Below are 20,939 nucleotides of genomic sequence, written 5' to 3'. Positions count from 1 at the left end.
ATGTCTAAAAATGTCTGTAATATTGAATCCATGTGAGTTTTACTAGATTTAAATGATTTTGTAAGGTTTGCAAATACATAAATTAGGTTTTACTTACTATGTCATAACTGACAGTATATGACAGTTATTTAACAATAACTCAAACCACACATGAAAAATGGCTAATAATGCCTGAAATAATGCATCCTTGGCCGTTTTACTCGAAACACATGCTTTTTTAAATCTTGCAAACACAAAAAGTAGTTTTTTTACTCAATATGACTGTAATGTTCTTAAAATCCTGAGATAATGCGAAAAAAGCAATAAAAATGTATTTAAACATTACTCCTAAACAACATATGCAAAATGGCTAATAATGCCTGGAAACATGTATATTTGTTAGTTTTACTGGAAAAATTATCTTTTGTAAAGTTTGCAAAGACACAAGCCAGTTTTTTTTTATTCAATATGACAGTATAACAGTCATATTAAATATGAAAGTTATTTTAACATAACTCCAAAACCAAACATGTGTCATGTCTAAAAATGCCTGTAATAATGTATTAATGTGAGTTTGTAAGGTTTGCAAAAACAAAAAGTAGTTTTTTACTCAATATGAAAGTAATGATCTTAGAATCCTGAGATAATGCGAAAAAAGCAATAAAAATGTATTTAAACTTAACTCCTAAACAACCCAGGCAAAATGGGTAATAATGCCTGGAGACATGTATCTTTGTTAGTTTTACTAGAAAATGTATCTTTTGTAAAGTTTGCAAAGACACAAGCTAGTTGTTTTTATTCAATAAGACAGTATAACAGTCATACTAAATATGAAAGTTATATAAACATAACTCCAGAACCAAACGTGTGTCATGTCTAAAATTGCCCATAATAATGTATTTATGTGAGTTTGTAAGGTTTGCAAAAACAAAAAGTAGTTTTTTCCTCAATATGAAAGTAAGGATTTTAGAATCCTGAGATAATGCGAAAAAAGCAATAAAAATGTATTTAAACATAATTCCTAAACAACCCATGCAAAATGGCTAATAATGCCTGGAGACATGTATCTTTGTTAGTTTTACTAGAAAAAATGATCTTTTGTAAAGATATCAAAGACACAAGCTAGTTTTTTTTATTCAATATGACAGTATAACAGTCCTACTAAATATGAAAGTTATCCAAACATAACTCCAAAACCAAACATGTGTTATGTCTAAAAATGCCTGTAATAATGTATTTATGTGAGTTTGTAAGGTTTGCAAAAACAAAAAGTAGTTTTTTACTCAATATGAAAGTAATGATCTAAGAATCCTGAGATAATGCCAAAAAAGCAATAAAAATGTATTTCAACATAATTCCTAAACAACCCATGCAAAATGGGTAATAATGCCTGGAGACATGTATCTTTGTTAGTTTTACTAGAAAAATGATCTTTTGTAAAGTTTGCAAAGACACAAGCTAGTTTTTTTTAATTCAATATGACAGTATAACAGTCATATTAAATATAAAAGTTATATAAACATAACTCCAAAACCAAACATGCGTCATGTCTAAAAATGCCTGTAATAATGTATTTATGTGAGTTTGTAAGGTTTGCTAAAACAAAAAGTAGTTTTTTACTCAATATGAAAGTAATGATCTAAGAATCCTGAGATAATGCGAAAAACGCAATAAAAATGTATTTAAACATAATTCCTAAACAACCCATGCAAAATGGGTAATAATGCCTGGAGACATGTATCTTTGTTAGTTTTACTAGAAAAATGATCTTTTGTAAAGTTTGCAAAGACACAAGCTAGTTTTTTTTTATTTAATATGACAGTATAACAGTCATACTAAATATAAAAGTTATATAAACATAACTCCAAAACCAAACATGTGTCATGTTTAAAAATGTCTGTAATAATGTATTTATGTGAGTTTGTAAGGTTTGCAAAAACAAAAAGTAGTGTTTTACTCAATATGAAAGTAATGATCTTAGAATCCTGAGATAATGCGAAAAAAGCAATACAAATGTATTCAAACACAACTTTTAAACCAAAAATGCCTGTAATATTGAATCTATGTAAGTTTTACTAGAATCAATTGTTTTTGTAAGGTTTGCAAATACAAAAATTAAGTTTTACACATAATGACATTATAACGTTAACACTCAATATGAAAGTTATTTAATTATAACTCCTAAATACACATGAAACATGTCTAATAGCGTGAAAAAAATTATCTTTGTGAGTGTTGTTTAGAAACATTTTCTTTTGTAAGGTTTGCAAAGACACAAGTTAGTTTTTTTTTAACTAAATATGACAGTATAACGCCACACTCAATATGACAGTTATTTAAACATAACTCCTAAACCACACCTGAACAATGGCTAATAATGCCTGAAATAATGCATCTTTGGGAGTTTTACTGGAAACATATGCTTTTTTTAAGGCTTGCAAACACAAAAATTATTTTTTTACTCAATATGACAGTAATGTTCTAAAAATCCTGAGATAATGTGAAAAAAGCAATACAAATGTATTACAACATAATTCCTAAACCAAACATGCAAAATGTCTGAAAATGCCTGTAATATTGAATCCATGTGAGTTTTATTTGAATCAGTTGTATGGTTTGCTAATACAAAAATTGGGTTTTATGACAAACACAAGTTAGTTATTTTACTCAATATAACAGTTTAGCTGTCATACTATATATGAAAGTTATAAAAACATAACTCCAAAACCAAAACCAAACATGCATTATGTCCAAAACTGCCTGTAATATTGTATATATGTGAGTTTTACTAGAATCAGGGTTGCAAATACAAAAATTGGGTTTTATGACAGTATACTGTCACACTCAATATGACACTTATTTAAACATAACTCAAACAACACATGCAAAATGGCTAATAATGCCTGGAGCATGTATCTTAGTTAGTTTTACTAGAAAAATTGTATTTTGTAAGGTTTGCAAAGACACAAGTTAGTTGTTTTTTTTATTCAATATGACAGTATAACTGTCATACTAAATATGAAAGTTATATAAACATTACTCTAAAACCAAACATGCATTATGTCTAAAAATGTCTGTAATATTGTATCTGTGTGAGTTTTACTAGATTTAGTTGTTTTTGTAAGGTTTGCAAATACAAAATAAGGGTTTTACTCACTATGACAGTTTACTGTCACACTCAATCTGACAGTTATTTATTTAAACATAACTCCTAAACCACACATGCAAAATGGCTAATAATGCCTGGAGATATGTATCTTTGTGAGTTTTACTAGAAACATTATATTGTGTAAGGTTTAGTTAGTTTTTGTACTCAATCTGACAGTATAACTGTCATTCTAAATCCATCCATTTTCTTCCGGGGGCAGCAGCCTGAGCAGAAAATCCCAGACTTCCCTCTCCCCAGCCACTGCGTCCAGCTCTTCTCGGGGTATTCCGAGGCGTTCCCAGGCCAGCCGGGGACATAGTCTTTCCAATGTGTCCTAGGTCTTCCCCGTGGCCTCCTGCCACACCTCCCTAGAGGCGTTCGGGTGGCACCCTGAGCAGATGCCCGAACCACCTCATGGCTCCTCTCAATGTGGAGGAGCAACGGTTTACTTTGAGTTCCTCCCGGATGACAGAGCTTCTCACCCTGTCTCTAAGGGAGAGACCCACCACCCGGCAGAGGAAACGCATTTCGGCCGCTTGTCCTTTCGGTCATAACCCAAAGCTGGTAACGTAGATCGACGGTAAATTGAGAGCTTTTCCTTCTGGCTCAGCTCCTTCTTCACCACAACGGATCGATATAGCGTCCTCAATACTGAAGACGCCGCACCAATCCGCCTGTGGATCTCTCGATCCACTCTATCCTCACTCGTGAACAAGACTCCTAGGTACTTGAACTCCTCCACTTGGGGCAAGATCTCCTCCCCAACCTGGAGATGGCACTCGACCCTTTCCTGCGTGGACTTGGACTTGGAGGTGCTGATTCTCATCCCAGTCGCTTCACACTCAAGGACCCTGCCGAGAGTATAGACCTGGTCTACCGTTCCACGACCAGGACGAAAACCACACTGTTCGTCCTGGATCCGAGTTTCCTCCTCTCCAGTACACATGAATAGACCTTACCGGGAAGGCTGAGGAGTGTGTTTCACGATAGTTGGAACACACCCTCCGGTTCCCCTTCTTAAAGAGAGGAACCACCACCCCGGTCTGCCAATCCAGAGGTACCGCCCCCAATGTTCACGCGATGTTGCAGAGTCTTGTCAGCCAAGACAGCCCCACAGTATCCAGAGCCTTAAGGAACTCATCCACCACCGGGGCCTTGCCACAGAGGAGCTTTTTAACTACCTAGGCAACCTAAGCCCCAGAAATAGGAGAGTCCACCACAGTTTCCCCAGGCACTGCTTGGCCTGTCGGTATGCCCGCTGCCTCTGGAGTCCCATGAGCCAAAAGGACCCGATAGGCTCTTTCTTCAGCTTGACGGCATCCCTCACTGCTGGTGGCCACCAGCGAATTCTAGGATTACCGCCACGACAGGCACCAAACACCTTGCGGCCACAGCTCCAATCAGCAGACTCGACAAGAGAGGCACGGAACATGGTCCACTCAGACTCAATGTCCAGCACCTCCCTCGTGACATGTTCAAAGTTCTTCCTTATGTTTGAACATTGTGTTTGTTATGGACAATCCGTGACGAGCACAAAAGTCCAATAACAAAGCACCACTTGGGTTCAGATCCGGGTGGCCATTTTTCCCAATCACAACTCTCCAGGTTTCACTGTCCTTGCCAACATGAGCATTGAAGTCCCCCAACAGAACAAGGGAATCACCCGAGGGAGCACTCTCCAGTACTCCCTCAAGGGAATCCAAAAAGAGTGGGTACTCTGAGCTGCTGTTTGGTGCGTAAACACAAACAACAGTCAGGACCCGTCACCCAACCCGAAGGCGGAGGGAAGCTACCATCTCGTCTACTGGGTTAAAGTCCAACGTGCAGGCTTTGAGCAACAACAATTGCCACCCCAGCCTCTCATTGCTTGCAACGCCAGAGTGGAAGAGAGTCCAGCCCCTCTTGAGAGAACAGGTTCCAGAGCCCTTGCTGTGCGTCGAAGTGAGTCCAACTATATCTAGCCGGAACTTCTTCACCTGGCGCACCAGCTCAGGCTCTTTCCCTCCCAGCGAGGTGACGTTCCACGTCCCAAGAGCGAGCTTATGTAGCCGATAATCGGACCGCCAAGTGCCCTGCCTTCGGTTGCCGCCCAGTTCACACTGCATCCGACCTCTATGACCTCAATGGGCCCAAGAGTGGTGAGCCCATTGGAGGGTTGACCCACGTTGCCTCTTCGAGCTGAGCCCGGCAGGGCCCCATGGAGACAGGCCCGGCCACCAGTCGCTCGCCATCGTGCCCCACCTCTGCGCCTGGCTCCACAGGGGAGCCACGGTGACCTGCGCCTGGGCGAGAAAAAATCTAGGTCCTCGATTTGTACTTTTCATAAAGGTCTTTGAGCTGCTCTTTGTCTGATCCCTCACCTAGGACCTTTTCTCAGGGGATCCCGAGGCGTTCCCAGGCCAGCCGGGAGACATAGTGTTCCCAATGTGTCCTGGGTCTTCCCGTGGCCTCCAGGATGACAGAGCTTCACCTTCACCAGGGGTGTCAAACTCAAACACAGAGTGGGCCAAAGTTTAAAACTGAACAAAGGCCAAGGTTGAACAAATTAACCTTTTACTAGGGACCCAAACAAGTTTTGCATTGACTATTGAACAAGCAAGGCTTATATAACTTTATAGTGACATGCAAAATGGAGTTTCAAATAATAATAATAATAATTAAAAAATATCAATTGCATATCAAATACAATTTAAATAAAAATTGAATGCCTCTTTTCTATTTGCAGCCTTCTGAGGTAAATATCAACATTAACTTTTTCCACAGGCTAATACATTTGAAAATAAAATAAAAATGAATAAAACAACCATTCAGGACATTAAACTGCTCAGTTTGCAACACACTGATCTAATTTGATGTGCCCAAGACAGATACCTGGCATCTTTTTTTAGATGCTAGTTCTTTAACGTCGGGGCTCAGGCTTTGAGCTGAGGCAACTTTCATTATCGAACGAAGGTGTTCAACAGTCATATCTCGTACACCCAATTCTAACATCATTCACACCCAGTCACAAGAAATGTGCAGCTTCAGCACGCATACACAAATGAATGCAACGCATACTTCATCAACAGCGATACAGGTTACACTGAGAGTGCCAGTATAAAAAACTTTAACACTGTTAGAAATATACGCCACACTGTGAACCCACACCAAACAAAAATAAAAAACACTTTTCAGGAGAACATCCGCACCGTAACATAACATAAACACAAAAGAACAAATACCCAGAATCTTTTGCAGCACTAACTCTTTCGGGACGCTACAAAATACACCCCCGCTACCACCAAACCCCCCCCCCCCCCCCCCCACACACACACACACCTTGTAGCGTCCCGGAAGATTTAGTGCTACAAAGGGTTCCGGGTATTTGTTCTGTTGTGTTTATGTTGTGTTACGGTGCGGATGTTCTCCCGAAATGTGTTTGTCATTCTTGTTTGGTGTGGATTCACAGTGTGGCGTATATTTCTAAAAGTGTTAAAGTTTTTTATTTGGCTACCGTCAGTGTAACCTGTATCGCTGTTGATGAAGTATGCGTTGCATTCAATTGTGTGTGGGTGCAGAAGCTGCACTGACATGAAACTGGGCCGGCACTCGTTTGACTAGCTGAAAAAAAGAAAAAAAAATCGGGAGGAGTGCTGGATTCACTCCTGGGAGGGTTGGCAAGTATTAGAAGTTGCGGTGAATGCAGTGTTACAGCGGCACTGCCGCAATGTATAATCGACGGTCCAGCTTTAGTGTTAATTTGATATTGCCTCAAGGGCCAAGTCAAATTACACGTTGGGCCAAATTTGGCCCACGGGCCAGAGTTCGACACCCATGACCTTCACTGTAAAAAATTACTGTAAAAATAAAAAATAAAATTACAGTTATATACTCCATCCATCCATCCATTTTATACCGCTTATTCCCTTCGGGGTCGCGGGGGGCCCTGGAGCCTATCTCAGCTACAATCAGGCGGAAGGCGGGGTACACCCTGGACAAGTAGCCACCTCATCGCAGGGCCAACACAGATAGACAGACAACATTCACACTCACATTCACACACTAGGGCCAATTTAGTGTTGCCAATCAACCTATCATGTTCTTCTTATATGCAGTTAAGTACTGTAAATTTTGTTGCATTTTTCAAAAAATATCGACCAGCAGTAAGTTACTGTAAAACCTACAGTGTAATTCAGTATTTTTCAGACTTGTTTCTTGGGTCCGCCCACAATTCGTCCAACCGAGCTTCATTTCACCTGGCCGACCCTGCTAAATCCATCCTACTGCATCGTGTGTTTTTGATAACAAGGTAAGAGTCACTTGTACCTTGATGTGTCATTTTCTGTTTGAATTACTTTATATATATATTTATAAAGTCCGAAATGACATAGCGTCACAGTCAGCATTACAGACACTATCGTTGACCACGCGCATGTACCGCCGCATGCTAGCTAGCTAAGTTTTCTTCTTTTTTGTCATAGTCATCATAAAAGATGATAACTTGCAACATATGTGCTACGACTTGCAGCAATGTATTTGCGTATGTTAGACACATGCGAAGTCATAGTTGTATGCCTAATGCATCGTTTTAGTGTGCTTTCCCTAAATGCACAAGAGTTTTTTCCAACTTCTCAGCCTTCAAAACTCACAGCCGTCGTCATAAATATGGCAAGAGTAGGACTGATATGTATAGCGCAGAAGGTTTACCTTGTAATATTGTCTCATGTAGCGCGAAGTGCGATGATATACGGGCCTTTCTCCTGCATTTGAAAAGTCATATTACCGAAGGTAGGACAGTTACGTGCCCCTTCAGTCAATGTGAAAAAAGATTTACAGTTAAGTCTACTTTCACATCGCACGTGTCAAGGAAGCACTACGGCTACACTGAACGAAGTTTGACTTGCTCAACAGCAAATCCAAGCAGCTCTTGTGTTATTAACACTGATGATGACTATTGTGATATGTAACTTGAGAATTCAGGATATTCCTGTTATGAAGACATAGAGGTCTACTTGCATTAAAAAAATGTTCACAGCACTGAAAAAAGGTTGGAACCACTGCCTTAGGACAGTGGTTCTCAACCTTTTTTCAGTTATGTACCCCTGTGAACATTTTTTAAATTCAAGTACCCCCTAATCAGAGCAAAGCATTTTTGGTTGAAAAAAAGAGATAAAGAAGTAAAATACAGCACTATGTCATCAGTTTCTGATTTATTAAATTGTATAACAGTGCAAAATATTGCTCACTTGTTGTGGTCTTTCTTGAACTATTTGGAAAAAAAGATATAAAAATAACTAAAAACTTGTTGAAAAATAAACAATTGATTCAATTATATTTAAAGATTTTTACACATAGAAGTAATCAACTTAAAGTGCCCTCTTTGGGGATTGCAATAGAGATCCATCTGGATTCATGAACTTCATTCTCAACATTTCTTCACAAAAAAAGAAATCTTTAACATCAATATTTATGGAACATGTCCACTACGCTTTAACCAAGCCTCCATTGTTTTCTACATGGATAGTAGATTGACAGTTGGTGCCGTGTGGCACCGCCAGGTAGGGTCAAACCATCATGGCATGGGGGAAACTCTGGCTTTATGGTAATGAATGGAATAGCCTACGTGATTAGTTGTTCAGTTTATGAACTTACATTCATATTTTGTCGAAGTATTATTCAATAAATATATTTATAAAGGATTTTTGAATTGTTGCTATTTTTAGAATATTTAAAAAAAATCTCACGTACCCCTTGGCATACCTTCAAGTACCCCCAGGAGTACGCGTACCCCCATTTGAGAACCACTGCCTTAGGAGACTAGATGTAAACAGAGTAAAGAGAGAGCGAGTGAGGTGGCCATTCCAAATACTTTTAAAATGCTACCCATATTGGATACTGTTTAGGAACATAAACTGCATTTCTTGACTGTACCAGTTGCTGGTGACAAAGTCACAATAAAACGTTGGATGATCAGCATGGAAGGTGATGTCATCTGCAAAGGCGTCCAATTTAGCTTAATCTCAGGGCTTGCTGCCCTTCTTGCCACCTACTATGTGTTCAACTTGGAATACCAAGAGGAAGGTCCTCGGACATTGGAATTTGTTCAAAGGTAAATCCTCTTGATACTGTTAAAATACTGTTAGGATATTTTATTTTATATTTCTCACCTCTGTTCAGGAATTTGACTTGTCATTTCCCCAATTTTGTGCCTTAAATCAATGACTCTTCCGTTCCTTTCTTATTAGGGACCGAAGCACCAGTTTGACTCTAGGATACAGAGAAGGTAGGTAATGTGCAGGTAAAGATATGTTGACTGGGTCAAAGAAGGAAGCACCTGTTTGACCCCAGGATGCAGAAAAAGTAGGTAATTTGCAGGTAAAGATATGTTGACTGGATGATGGCAGGAAGCACCAGCTTGACCCGAGAATGCAGAGCAAGTAGGTAATGTGCGGGTGAAGATATGTTGAATGGGTAAAGGCAGGAAGCACCACTGTGACCCCACCATGCAGGGAAGGTAGGCTATGTTGAATGGGTGAAAGAAGGAAGCGCAGGTGTGGTCGAGGCCATGCAGACAAGGTAGGTATGTGCAGGTGAAGATATGTTGTATGGTGAAAGAAAGAAGCACCAGTGTGACCCAAGGATGCAGGGAAGGTAGGTAATGTGCAGGTAAAGATATGTTGAATGGGTGAAGGCAGGAAACACCAGCTAGACGCCAGGATACAGAGAAGGTAGGTAATGTGCAGGTAAAGATATGTTGAATGAGTAAAGGCAGGAAACACCAGCTTGACTCCAGGATACAGAGAAGGTAGGTAATGTGCAGGTAAAGATATGTTGAATGGGTAAAGGTAGAAAGCACCAGCGTGACCACACTATGCAGAGAAGGTAGGTAATGTGCAGGTAAAGATATGTTGAATGGGTAAAGGCAAGAAGCACCAGTGTGACCCCAGGATGCAGAGAAGATAGGTAATGAGCAGGTAACGATATGTTAAATGGGTGAAAGCAGGAAACATCAGCGTAAATACACGGTCCCGTAGATGGAGAGAAAACATAAATAGAGAGAGGGATTGGGGAGGCTTTAGCATTGTCTTCCTCTCTGAATTTGTCTTAATGGGTTTTAGAGCATTCACTCATCTACAGCTGTGGTTATGGTATAGGCTCACATATATCCTAAAATTGATATTAATATTTGTGCAGTGCATATTCCTAAATAACAATGTGAGGGGGGTTCTGTATCGACTGCAAGTAATCTTCAATCACAACAGAATATCTAATATGCTTTCTCTCTTTTTTAGGCGATTCATTGGCGTTAACCCTGAGAGGGGAACAAAGGCTAGCCAGGGAAAGGTGGTGTCCAAGAAGACCGGGAAGCTGGTCCAGAAAAAGGCAGCAACTGTAAATCCTCACGTAGCCACCCTTATAAAACATCTCACAGACTTTGAGTGGGGCGTTATGTAGCCGACAACTAAACACTGGACTCGTGTTCAGTGTTTTGTCTCCAGTTAGAAATTAAGTGGACATGTTATAAATGTTAAAATGCTTTACTGAAAATAAGAAGAATGCACTAAATGTACATTGAATGTATTTGATGCACTTTAAAATAATTGGTTAATAAAAACATAATCTTGCAAGGCCATTTCTCCAGTCATTTTTATGCCAGCAGATTGCAGGGGTTTTGATTTTGAAAAATTAAAAGTTCAACTCATTAACTTCTAGTGGCATTATACTGTAAAGCTCAGTCTAAAGTGCTTACAATTATTTCACTGTAATTAACTGTTAATGGATATTACAGTAGATACACTAAAATAACAGTGTAATGCCGCTAAACAGATGACAGTATTATGCTGTGAAGCGTATATTTGATACAGCACAGTACTGTGATACTTTTTAAAGTAATAAACTGTAGTGATAAATCACAGTATGTGTGCTGTAGAAAAACAGTTTTATACTGTAACCATTAGCTGCCAGTAGGTTACTGTAATTAAACGGTGAAAATTCTTACAGTAAGGGAGAGACCCGCCACCCAGCGGAGAAAACTCATTTCGGCCACTTGTACCCGTGATCTTGTCCTTTCGGTCATAACCCAAAGCTCATGACCATAGGTGAGGATGGGAACGTAGATTGACCGGTAAATTGAGAGCTTTTCCTTCTGGCGCAGCTCCTTCTTACCACAACGAATCGATATAGCGTCCTCATTACTGAAGACGTCGCACCGATCAGCCTGTGCATCTCACGATCCACTCTTCCCTCACTCATGAACCAGGTACTTGAACTCATCCACTTGGGGCAAGATCTCCTGCCCAACCTCGAGATGGCACTCCACCCTTTCCCGGGCGAGAACCTTGGACTTGGAGGTGCTGATTCTCATCCCAGTCGCTTCACACTCGGCTGCGAACCAATCCAATGAGAGCTGAAGATCCTGGCCAGTTAAAGCCATAAGGACCACATCATCTGCAAAAAGGAGAGACCTAATCCTGCAGCCACCAAACCGGATCCCCTCAACGCCATGACTGCGCCTAGAAATTCTGTCCTTAAAATGTATGAACACATTTGGTGACAAAGGGCAGCCAACACGAGGGTTGGACTCCGGTCCAACCCTCACTGGAAAGGGATCCGACTTACTGCTGGCAATGCGGACCAAGCTCTGACACTGATCATACAGGGAGCGACCCGCCACAATCAGACATGCCGATACCCCATACTCTCTGAGCACTCCCCACAGGACTTCCCGGGGTGGCCACGGTCGAATGTCTTCTCCAAGTCCACAAAGCACATGTAGACTGGTTGGACAAACTCCCATGCACACTCAAGGACCCTGCCGAGAGTATAGAGCTGGTCTACCGTTCCACGACCAGGACGAAAACCACACTGTTCGTCCTGGATCCGAGGTTCCTCCTCTCCAGTACACATGAATAGACCTTACCGGGAAGGCTGAGGAGTGTGATCTACGATAGTTGGAACACACCCTCCGGTTCCCCTTCTTAAAGAGAGGAACCACCACCCCGGTCTGCCAATCCAGAGGTACCGCCCCTGATGTCCACGCGATGTTGCAGAGTCTTGTCAACTAAAACATCCCCACAGAATCCAGAGCCTTAAGGAGCTCATCCACCCCCGGGGCCTTGCCACCGAGGAGCTTTTTAACTACCTTGGCAACCTCAGCCCCAGAAATAGGAGAGCCCACCACAGATTCCCCAGGCACTGCTTGGCCTGTCGGTATGCCCGCTGCCTCTGGAGTCCCATGAGCCAAAAGGACCAGATAAGCTCTTTCTTCAGCTTGACGGCATCCCACCAGCGGGTTCTAGGATTACCGCCACGACAGGCACCAAACACCTTGCGGCCACAGCTCCAATCAGCTGGCTTGACAAGAGAGGCACGGAACATGATCCATTCAGACTCAATGTCCAGCACCTCCTTTGTGACATGTTCAAAGTTCCTCCGGAGGTAGAAAAAGAAACTCTCTCTGACAGGAGACTCTGCTAGGCATTCCCAAAAGACTCTCACAATGCGTTTGGGCCTGCCAGGTCTGTCCGGGATCCTACCCCACCATCGGAGCCAGCTCACCAGGTGGTGATCGGTAGAAAGCTCGCCCCTCTCTTCACCCGAGTGTCCAAAACATGAGGCCGCAAATCCCATGACACAACTACAAAGTCAATAATGGAACTGTGGCCGAGGGTGTCCTGGTGTCAAGTGCACATATGGACACCCTTATGTTTGAACATTGTGTTTGTTATGGACAATCCGTGACGAGCACAAAAGTCCAATAACAAAGCACCACTTGGGTTCAGATCCGGGTGGCCATTTTTCCCAATCACGACTCTCCAGGTTTCAAAGTCGTTGCCAACATGAGCGTTGAAGACCCCCAGCAGAACAAAGAAATCACCCGAGGGAGCACTCTCAAGGGAATCCAAAAAGAGTGGGTACTCTGAGCTGCTGTTTGGTGCGTAAACACCAACAACAGTCAGGACCCGTCACCCAACCCGAAAGCGGAGGGAAGCTACCATCTCGTCTTCTGGGTTAAGTCCAACGTGCAGGCTTTGAGCCGGGGGGCAACAAGAATTGCCAACCCAGCCTCTCATTACTTGCAACGCCAGAGTGGAAGAGAGTCCAACCCCTCTTGAGAGAACAGGTTCCAGAGCCCTTGCTGTGCGTCGAAGTGAGTCCAGCTTTATCTAGCCGGGAACTTCTCCACCTCGCGAGGTGACGTTCCACGTCCCAAGAGCGAGCTTATGTAGCCGATAATCGGACCGCCAAGTGCCCTGCCTTCGGCTTCCGCCCAGCTAACACTGCACCCGACCTCTATGACCCAGCCCATGAGTGGTGAGCCTATTGCAGGGGGGACCCACGTTGCCTCTTCGAGCTGGGCCCCATGGGCACCAGTCGCTCGCCATCGTGCCCCACCTCTGGGCCTGGCTCCACAGGGGAGCCACGGTGACCCGCGTCCGGGCGAGAAAATATCTAGGTCCTCGATTTGTACTTTTCATAAAGGTCTTTGAGCTGCTCTTTGTCTGATTCCTCACCTAGGACCTGTTTGTCTTGGGGGACCCTACCAGGGGGCATAGAAGCCCCCGGACAACATAGCTCCTAGGATCAGTGGGACACGCAAACCACAAAGGTGGCGGCTCAGAAAGCAGGTTATATAAACATAACTCCAAAACCAAACATGCAAGATGTCTAAACATGCCTGTAATATTGTATCAATGTGAGTTTTACTAGAATCGGTTGTTTTTTTAAGGCTTGCAAACACAAAAATTTTTTTTTACTCAATATGACAGTAAGTTCTTAAAATGCTGAGATAATGTGAAAAAAGCAATACAAATGTATTCCAACATGATTCCTAAACCAAACATGCAAAATGTCTAAAAATGCCTGTAATATTGAATCCATGTGAGTTTTACTAGAATCATTTGTTTTTGTAAGGTTTGCAAATACAAAAATTGAGTTTTATGACGGACACAAGTTAGTTTTTTTACTCATTATAACAGTATGGATGTCATACTATATATTAAAGTTATATAAACATAACTCCAAAACCAAACGTGCATTATGTCCAAAATTGCCTGTAATATTGTATAGATGTGAGTTTTACTAGAATCAGGTTTGCAAATACAAAAATTGGGTTTTATGACAGTATACTGTCACACTCAATATGACAGTATAACTGTCATACTAAATCCATCCATTTTCTTCCGCTTATCCGAGGTCGGGTTGCGGTGGCAGCAGCCTAAGCAGAGAGCCCAGACTTCCCTCTCCCCAGCCACTTCGTCCAGCTCTTCTCGGGGGATCCCCAGGCGTTCCCAGGCCATAGTCTTTCCAATGTATCCTAGGTCTTCCCCATGGCCTCCTGCCGTTCGGACCTAGGGAGGCGTTCGGGTGGCATCCTGAGCAGATGCCCGAACCACCTCATCTGGCTCCTCTCAATGTGGAGGAGCAGCGGCTTTACACTGAGTTCCTCCCAGATGACAGAGCTTCTTACCCTATCTCTAAGGGAGAGACCTACCACCCGGCGGAGGAAACTCATTTCGGCCACTTGTACCCGTGACCTTGTCCTTCCGGTCATAACCCAAAGCTCATGACCATAGGTGAGGATGGGAACGTTGATCGACCGGTAAATTGAAAGCTTTTCCTTCTGGCTCAGCTCCTTCTTCACCACAACGGATAGATATAGCGTCCTCATTACTGAAGACGCAGCACCGATCCGCCTGTAGATCTCACAATCCACTCTATCCTCACTCGTGAATAAGACTCCTAGGTACTTGAACTCCTTCACTTGGGGCAAGATCTCTTTCCCAACCTCGAGATGGCACTCCACCCTTTCCCGGGCGAGAAACCATGGACTCGGACTTGGAGGTGCTGATTCTCATCCCAGTCGCTTCACTGCGAACCGATCCAATGAAAGCTGAAGATCTTGGCCAGTTGAAGCCATCAGGACCACATCATCTGCAAAAAGCAGAGACCTAATCCTGCAGCCACCAAACCAGGCGCAGTCATGGCGTTGAGGGGATCCTCAAAGCCATGACTGCGCCTAGATATTCTGTCCATTAAAGTTATGAACAGAATCGGTGACAAAGGGCAGCCTTGGCGGAGTCCAACCCTCACTGGAAAGGGGTCCGACATACTGCCGGCAATGCGGACCAAGCTCTGACACTGATCATACAGGGAGACACCCGCCACAATCAGACATGCCGATACTCCATACTCTCTGAGCACTCCCCACAGGATTTCCCGGGGCCAAGGTCGAATGTCTTCTCCAAGTCCACAAAACTTATGTAGACTGGTTGGGCAAACTCCCATGCACACTCAAGGACCCTGCCGAGAGTATAGAGCTGGTCTACCGTTCCACGACCAGGACGAAAACCACACTGTTCGTCCTGGATCCGAGGTTCCTCCTCTCCATTACACATGAATAGACCTTACCGGGAAGGCTGAGGAGTGTGATCTACGATAGTTGGAACACACCCTCCGGTTCCCCTTCTTAAAGAGAGGAACCACCACCCCGGTCTGCCAATCCAGAGGTACCGCCCCCCGATGTAGACGCAATGTTGCAGAGTCTTGTCAACCAAGACTGCCCCACAGCATCCAGAGCCTTAAGGAACTCCGGACGGAGGAGCTTTTTAACTACCTTGGCAACCTCAGCCCCAGAAATAGGAGAGCCCACCACAGACTTCCCAGGCACTGTTTCCTCATAGGAAGACGTGTTGGTGGGACTGAGGAGGTCTCGCTTGGCCTGTCGGTATGCCCACTGCCTCTGGAGTCCCATGAGCCAAAAGGACCCGGTGGCTCTTTCTTCAGCTTGACAGCATCCCTCACTGCTGGTGGATTACCGCCACGACAGGCACCAAACACCTTGCGGCCACAGCTTCAATCAGCTGGCTCAACAAGAGAGGAACGGAACATGGTCCACTCAGACTCAATGTCCAACACCTCCCTCGTGACATGTTCAAAGTTCTTCCGGACATGTTCAAAGTTCTTCAGGAGACTCTGCTAGGTGTTCCCAGCAGACCTTTACAATGCGTTTGGGCCTGCCAGGTCTGACCGGCATCCTCCCCTACCATCGGAGCCAGCTCACCACCAGGTGGTGGTTGGTAGAAAGCTCTGCCCCTCTCTTCACCGAGTGTCCAAAACATGAGGCCGCAAATCCCATGACACAACTACAAAGTCAATCATGCGGCCGAGGGTGTCCTTGTGCCAAGTGCACATATGGACACCCTTATGTTTGAACATTGTGTTTGTTATGGACAATCCGTGACAAGCACAAAAGTCCAATAACAAAGCACCACTTGGGTTCAGATCCGGGTGGCCATTTTTCCCAATCACGACTCTCCAGGTTTCACTGTCGTTGCCAACATAGCGTTGAAGTCCACCAGCAGAACAAGGGAATCACCCGAGGGAGCACTCTCCAGTACTCCCTCAAGGGAATCCAAATATAGCTGGTACTCTGAGCTGCTGTTTGGTGTGTAAACACAAACAACAGTCAGGACCTGTCACCCAACCCGAAGGCTGAAGGAAGCTACCATCTCGTCTATTGGGTTTAAAGTCCAACGTGCAGGCTTTGAGCCAGGGGGCAACAAGAATTGCCACCCCAGCCTCTCATTAGTTGCAACGCCAGTGTGGAATCTCTTCCACTCTGGCGTTGCAACTAATGAAAGTTCAGCTCAGTCCAGCCCCTCTGAGAGAACAGGTTCCAGAGCCCTTGCTGTGAGTCCAACTATATCTAGCCGGGAACGTCTCCACCTCAAGCACCAGCTCAGGCTCCTTCCCTCCCAGCGAGGTGACGTTCCATGTCCCAAGAGCGAGCTTATGTAGCCGATAATCGGACCACCAAGTGCCCTGCCTTCGGCTGCCGCCCAGCTCACACTGCACCCTCTATGACCCAGCCCATGAGTGGTGAGCCCTGGAGGGGGGATCCATGTTGCCTCTTCGAGCTGAGCACGGCTGGGCCCCATGGGGACAGGCCCGTCAATCGCCATCGTGCCACACCTCTGGGCCTGGCTCCACAGGGGAGCCACGGTGACCTGCGTCCGGGCGAGAAAAAAATCTAGGTCCTCAATTGTACTTTTAATAAAGGTCTTTGAGCTGCTCTTTGTCTGATCCCTCACCTAGGACCTGTTTGTCTTGGGAGACCATAGAAGCCCCCGGACAACATAGTTCCTGGATCAGTGGGACACGCAAACCACAAAGGTGGCGGCTCAGAAAGCAGGTTATATAAATATAACTCCAAAACCAAACATGCAATATGTCTAAACATGCCTGTAATATTGTATCAATGTGAGTTTTCCTAGAATCGGTTGTTTTTGTAAGGTTTGCAAATACAAAAAATAGGTTTTACTCACAATGACAAAATCACACTCAATATGACAGTTATTTAAACATAACTCATAAACCACACCAAAAAATGGCTAATAATGCCTGAAATAATGAATCATTGGGAGTTTTACTGAGTTTTACATTTTGCAAACACAAAAAGTAGTTTTTTACTTGACTGTAATGTTCTTAGAACCCTGAGATAATGGGGAAAAAGCAATACAAATGTATTTAAACCTAACTCCTAAACAACAAATGCAAAATGGCTAGTTTAAAAAAATGATCTTTTGTAAAGATATCAAAGACACAAGCTAGTTTTTTTTATTCAATATGACAGTATAACAGTCATACTAAATATGAAAGTTATATAATCATAACTCCGAAACCAAACATGTGTCATGTCTAAAAATGCCTGTAATAATGTATTAATGTGAGTTTGTAAGGTTTGCAAAAACAAAAAGTAGTTTTTTCCTCAATATGAAAGTAAGGATTTTAGAATCCTGAGATAATGCGAAAAAAGCAATAAAAATGTATTTAAACATAATTCCTAAACAACCCATGCAAAATGGGTAATAATGCCTGGAGACATGTATCTTTGTTAGTTTTACTAGAAAAATGATCTTTTGTAAAGATATCAAAGACACAAGCTAGTTTTTTTTATTCAATATGACAGTATAACAGTCATACTAAATATAAAAGTTATATAAACATAACTCCAAAACCAAACATGTGTCATGTCTAAAAATGTCTGTAATAATGTATTTATGTGAGTTTGTAAGGTTTGCAAAAACAAAAAGTAGTTTTTTCCTCAATATGAAAGTAATGATCTTAGAATCCTGAGATAATGCGAAAAAAGCAATAAAAATGTATTTAAACATATTTCCTAAACACCCCATGCAAAATGGGTAATAATGCCTGGAGACATGTATCTTTGTTAGTTTTACTAGAAAAATGATCTTTTGTAAAGTTTGCAAAGACACAAGCTAGTTTTTTTTATTCAATATGACAGTATAACAGTCATACTAAATATAAAAGTTATATAAACATAACTCCAAAACCAAACATGTGTCATGTCTAAAAATGTCTGTAATAATGTATTTATGTGAGTTTGTAAGGTTTGCAAAAACAAAAAGTAGTTTTTTCCTCAATATGAAAGTAATGATCTTAGAATCCTGAGATAATGCGAAAAAAGCAATAAAAATGTATTTAAACATAATTCCTAAACAACCCATGCAAAATGGGTAATAATGCCTGGAGACATGTATCTTTGTTAGTTTTACTAGAAAAATGATCTTTTGTAAAGTTTGCAAAGACATAAGCCAGTTTTTTTTATTCAATATGACAGTATAACAGTCATACTAAATATAAAAGTTATATAAACATAACTCCAAAACCAAACATGTTTCATGTCTAAAAATGTCTGTAATAATGTATTTATGTGAGTTTGTAAGGTTTGCAAAAACAAAAAGTAGTTTTTTCCTCAATATGAAAGTAATGATCTTAGAATCCTGAGATAATGCGAAAAAAGCAATAAAAATGTATTTAAACATATTTCCTAAACACCCCATGCAAAATGGGTAATAATGCCTGGAGACATGTATCTTTGTTAGTTTTACTAGAAAAATGATCTTTTGTAAAGTTTGCAAAGACACAAGCCAGTTGTTTTTATTCAATAAGACAGTATAACAGTCATACTAAATATGAAAGTTATATAAACATAACTCCAGAACCAAACGTGTGTCATGTCTAAAATTGCCTATAATAATGTATTTATGTGAGTTTGTAAGGTTTGCAAAAACAAAAAGTAGTTTTTTCCTCAATATGAAAGTAATGATCTTAGAATCCTGAGATAATGCGAAAAAAGCAATAAAAATGTATTTAAACATATTTCCTAAACACCCCATGCAAAATGGGTAATAATGCCTGGAGACATGTATCTTTGTTAGTTTTACTAGAAAAATGATCTTTTGTAAAGTTTGCAAAGACACAAGTTAGTTTTTTTTATTCAATATGACAGTATAACAGTCATACTAAATATAAAAGTTATATAAACATAACTCCAAAACCAAACATGTGTCATGTCTAAAAATGTCTGTAATAATGTATTTATGTGAGTTTGTAAGGTTTGCAAAAACAAAAAGTAGTTTTTTCCTCAATATGAAAGTAATGATCTTAGAATCCTGAGATAATGCGAAAAAAGCAATAAAAATGTATTTAAACATAATTCCTAAACAACCCATGCAAAATGGGTAATAATGCCTGGAGACATGTATCTTTGTTAGTTTTACTAGAAAAATGATATTTTGTAAAGTTTGCAAAGACATAAGCTAGTTTTTTTTATTCAATATGACAGTATAACAGTCATACTAAATATAAAAGTTATATAAACATAACTCCAAAACCAAACATGTGTCATGTCTAAAAATGTCTGTAATAATGTATTTATGCGAGTTTGTAAGGTTTGCAAAAACAAAAAGTAGTTTTTTCCTCAATATGAAAGTAATGATCTTAGAATCCTGAGATAATGCGAAAAAAGCAATAAAAATGTATTTAAACATATTTCCTAAACACCCCATGCAAAATGGGTAATAATGCCTGGAGACATGTATCTTTGTTAGTTTTACTAGAAAAATGATCTTTTGTAAAGTTTGCAAAGACACAAGCCAGTTGTTTTATTCAATATGACAGTATAACAGTCATACTAAATATAAAAGTTATATAAACATAACTCCAAAACCAAACATGTGTCGTGTCTAAAAATGTCTGTAATAATGTATTTATGTGAGTTTGTAAGGTTTGCAAAAACAAAAAGTAGTTTTTTCCTCAATATGAAAGTAATGATCTTAGAATCCTGAGATAATGCGAAAAAAGCAATAAAAATGTATTTAAACATATTTCCTAAACACCCCATGCAAAATGGGTAATAATGCCTGGAGACATGTATCTTTGTTAGTTTTACTAGAAAAATGATCTTTTGTAAAGTTTGCAAAGACACAAGCCAGTTGTTTTTATTCAATAAGACAGTATAACAGTCATACTAAATATGAAAGTTATATAAACATAACTCCAGAACCAAACGTGTGTCATGTCTAAAATTGCCTATAATAATGTATTTATGTGAGTTTGTAAGGTTTGCAAAAACAAAAAGTAGTTTTTTCCTCAATATGAAAGTAATGATCTTAGAATCCTGAGATAATGCGAAAAAAGCAATAAAAATGTATTTAAACATATTTCCTAAACACCCCATGCAAAATGGGTAATAATGCCTGGAGACATGTATCTTTGTTAGTTTTACTAGAAAAATGATCTTTTGTAAAGTTTGCAAAGACACAAGTTAGTTTTTTTTATTCAATATGACAGTATAACAGTCATACTAAATATAAAAGTTATATAAACATAACTCCAAAACCAAACATGTGTCATGTCTAAAAATGTCTGTAATAATGTATTTATGTGAGTTTGTAAGGTTTGCAAAAACAAAAAGTAGTTTTTTCCTCAATATGAAAGTAATGATCTTAGAATCCTGAGATAATGC

This window comes from Entelurus aequoreus, linkage group LG01 (genome assembly GCF_033978785.1).
Source record: "Entelurus aequoreus isolate RoL-2023_Sb linkage group LG01, RoL_Eaeq_v1.1, whole genome shotgun sequence".
Lineage (NCBI taxonomy): Eukaryota > Metazoa > Chordata > Actinopteri > Syngnathiformes > Syngnathidae > Entelurus > Entelurus aequoreus.
Note: the sequence above shows the minus strand (reverse complement) of the source record.